The sequence below is a fragment of the Balaenoptera musculus genome, chromosome 2 (genome assembly GCF_009873245.2).
Source record: "Balaenoptera musculus isolate JJ_BM4_2016_0621 chromosome 2, mBalMus1.pri.v3, whole genome shotgun sequence".
In the NCBI taxonomy this organism is placed as follows: Eukaryota; Metazoa; Chordata; class Mammalia; order Artiodactyla; family Balaenopteridae; genus Balaenoptera; species Balaenoptera musculus.
This window is the reverse complement of record NC_045786.1, coordinates 171762698-171766212: the sequence shown is the minus strand read 5'-3', so window position 1 is coordinate 171766212 and position 3515 is coordinate 171762698. Positions and strand designations below refer to the sequence as shown.

At 34.5% G+C, this 3515-nt stretch overlaps 1 non-coding gene across 1 annotated transcript; it reads right to left on the bottom strand.

The window, feature by feature from the left end:
- Positions 1-1904: 1904 nt before the first annotated feature.
- Positions 1905-1976, bottom strand: LOC118891535. The gene has a single exon (XR_005019093.1). It is a non-coding gene; the product is annotated as a small nucleolar RNA SNORD113/SNORD114 family (small nucleolar RNA).
- Positions 1977-3515: the final 1539 nt, after the last annotated feature.

Genomic DNA, 3515 nt, shown 5'->3' with positions numbered 1-3515 from the left:
TTTCATATATCTACAATTCTACCTGACATCTTGACTACAACCTCACAAAAGACCCTAAGCCAAAACTGCCCACTAATCCTCTCCTGGACTCCTGCCCCACAGAAACTGTGATAGGTAACAAATATTTACTGTTGTTTTCAGCCACTAATTTGTAGGGTAGTTTGTTACACAGCAATAAATAACTAATACAATACAATGATCAACCAACCACTGTCATATCTCACCATGAGGACATTAATACTATTTTCTCTTCTCCTATCTACTCCCCCTTCAAGGAGTTATGGCCTAGTTCTTTATCACTGAGGAAAGGTTTAAACTAAATTAACCATGGTATAAAATAAAATAAAATATTAAAAACTCTGAAGATGAATAAAAGCCCTCCATCATTTTTAATGAATCGCAGTTGCCCTTAATTGGATTACTCGTAAAATTTGGTTAATTACCATTATTGGTCCCTGCATGGCATACTTTGATTTTATTTATGTATTTAGTATTTTTTCCTTTAACATAATGTCAGGATGAACAAATCACCTTCACCAAGGACATGAATTTTGACTGTCGTCTACCAGAGCCTCTAGACTCCTTACCCAGAGGTAAAAACTAAAATCTTATGACTATTGAATAATTATCAGCTATAGTGCTTTCATTCTGTGACGTAAGATGCACATTTTTATAGAGAATGGAACAAGATAAATTTAACTTTATTTTAACGAACTGGAGTCATGAGGTACTAGATTAGTCATAAACCTTGGTTCCTATCACATTCTTATTATTGACTTTTCACATATTGACTTGTTTACTGTTTAGTTTTTAATTAATGCAGTGAATGCTGTTAAATCTACCACCTAACATGAGAATAATTAATGTAACTGGTACTTCTATTGATCTATATACTCCCTAGCCACACAGTTCACAGCCTCATTCATCTTTTCTAAAGGACCACATTCAGGCGTTGCTTAGAGTGTGCCATGAAATATTGGTCCAAGATTTACCCTAATTTTTCATCCACTGACTTACTCATGTTTTTCTCTTATTTAAATACTCAAAGAATAATGTGATCATTTATTCATCTTTTTAAAGAAAAAGAGTAAAACCCACCGGTATTCAGAATTGAAATACCATTTCATGCAACTGCTGACATGCTCTCTGTCCAAAGTGAGATAAGACTAGATTTCTTTTTTTTCATCTAAAATGGTTTAGTCATTATCTTTGTTTCATGAAGCCTGCTCCTCACTGACCCGTGTACTACCTTCTTTGAAATCATTGACCAAACGTGAACTCATTCATTTATTCACTTTTAACAACACATCCAAAATGAATGCAAGCCAAGACCCTGAACGAGAATACTGACTAATACTAGTTTCTGCCCATACACTCATTGTCCACAGATATAACTTGTTAGATCCTTTCTTGTTTTTTAAAATAATAGTCAGTGAACAGAATTGATTTGATCACATATACTATCATATTCCCAGGATTAGTCCATGCTTGGCCTTCTTTCAATTAGGCACTTATTTAAACAATTATTTTTAATGTAAATGACTTGTTCCTTTTCTAAATAAACTAACAACCAACTACCCAACACCAACCCAAAAACAACATGGACTCCTGGAATAGAATATATCCTATATGTAAAACAGTTAAGAGAGACTTGATCTATTTAGGTTATGAAACTCAGTGCTTCAGGAAATAATATATTTAAATAATAATCCTTGTTTCATTGCAGACTTGAATCATTGGTCATCATTCATTTACACTTTTTCATTTATTCTTGCATTGCTTCACTTATAATACATTTCACAGGCATGAAGAACTAAAGCTCAAGAACCACATCTTTGACTACTCCTGACTTTCGCTGTAAGCCCCTCTTCCACAAAGGAAATAAACAAGATTTCTTTTTTCTAATAAATCTCTAAGTTACAGAGCTTAATCAAAATCTTTGATTGATACACCTCAGAATACTCATCATTGGTCTATATTGGGCATCTTAATCTTCCTTTTTTATGCATTGTTTATTCCTTTATTCATTGATTCACTAATAATAATATAATCAATTCTCATGAATCAAAAAGCCCAAGAACAACATCCTTGAATATCATTAATAACGGGCTATATGCCTATTTCCCACAGTGTTAACAGACATTTTTTGCAATATATATGTGCTTTTTGCACATATAAGTTAATCAGCATCCTTGCTTCGTATCAGTCCCATTGGTCCATGCTTGGCCCTTTTCATTTAAAGATGATGCAGTGAATAACTAAGGGACCCATAATCTCACTCCACAACTAGAACAATTTTTTCCATCTTCTCATGTGCTCCTCCCTCAAAAAATTAATAGCTTAAATCTTTATCAATGGAGCAGTACTTAAATGAATTGCACTACAAAAATAAAACACAATGTGAAGCAGCCCTGAAAGTGAAGGAAACACCTGCATCTTTTTTATTGGACTTGAAGAGTACTAAATCAGGGCTTCCCTGTGGCACAGTGCTTAAGAATCCACCTGCCAATGCAGGGGACACGGGTTTGAGCCCTGGTCCGGGAAGATCCCACATGCCGCGGAGCAACTAAGCCTGTGCGCCACACCTACTGAGCCTGTGCTCTAGACGTTGCAAGCCACAACTTCTGAGCCCGCGTGCCTAGAGTCCGTGCTCTGCAACGAGCCCGTGCTCCACAACAAGAGAAGCCACCACAATGAGAAGCCTGCACACCTCAACGAAGAGTAGCCCCCGCTCGCCGCAGCTAGAGAAAGCCCATGCACAGCAACGAAGACCCAACGCAGCCAAAAATAAATAAATAAATAAATAAATAAATTTATTTTTAAAAAAGAGTACTAAATCAGATTAATCAATCATAAATCCCAATTCTGGTCCATGTTGGTGCTATTTGGTTTTATTTATTAATATACCCAATTATTACTTTGAAAACTTTAAGTAACACCCATAAACCAACCGCCCAACCCAAGAACATAAACTCTGTTACTTACATCACTCTCTTCTGTCCTTACCCACCAAATTTGTAAAAGCCAAGATCTTTAGCATTAGATAATGATTAAATCATCTGTAGTACGTTCACTTGGTGAAAACACAGACTTTCCAAAAAAAGAAAGAGCCTATAGTTAGATTTTCTTTAATGGAAGTTAGTTTTTCAGTATTTGATTAATTATAAATTTGGGTCATTTAATAATTTCATCATTGCCCAAGAATGGCGCTCTTTATTTTTTGATTCATTTAATTTTTATTTTTAAATAATACAATGAACACCAATATGAGAATAAGAACCTTTATCTATCATAAATTGTGTCTCCATACTCCCTATTCATAAATTTAACAGCTTGGTGATTGCTTTTAATGGATCTCACTTGTGTAAAATTGGATAAATGTAAATCTTTGTTTTGTGGTATATTCTCACCAATTCACACAATTTTTTCTGATTTGTATATCTAGTGATTCATTTATTGATTCGCATATTAATCAGGCATGAAATAAATTATTTACCCATTTTTCTAAAGAACTT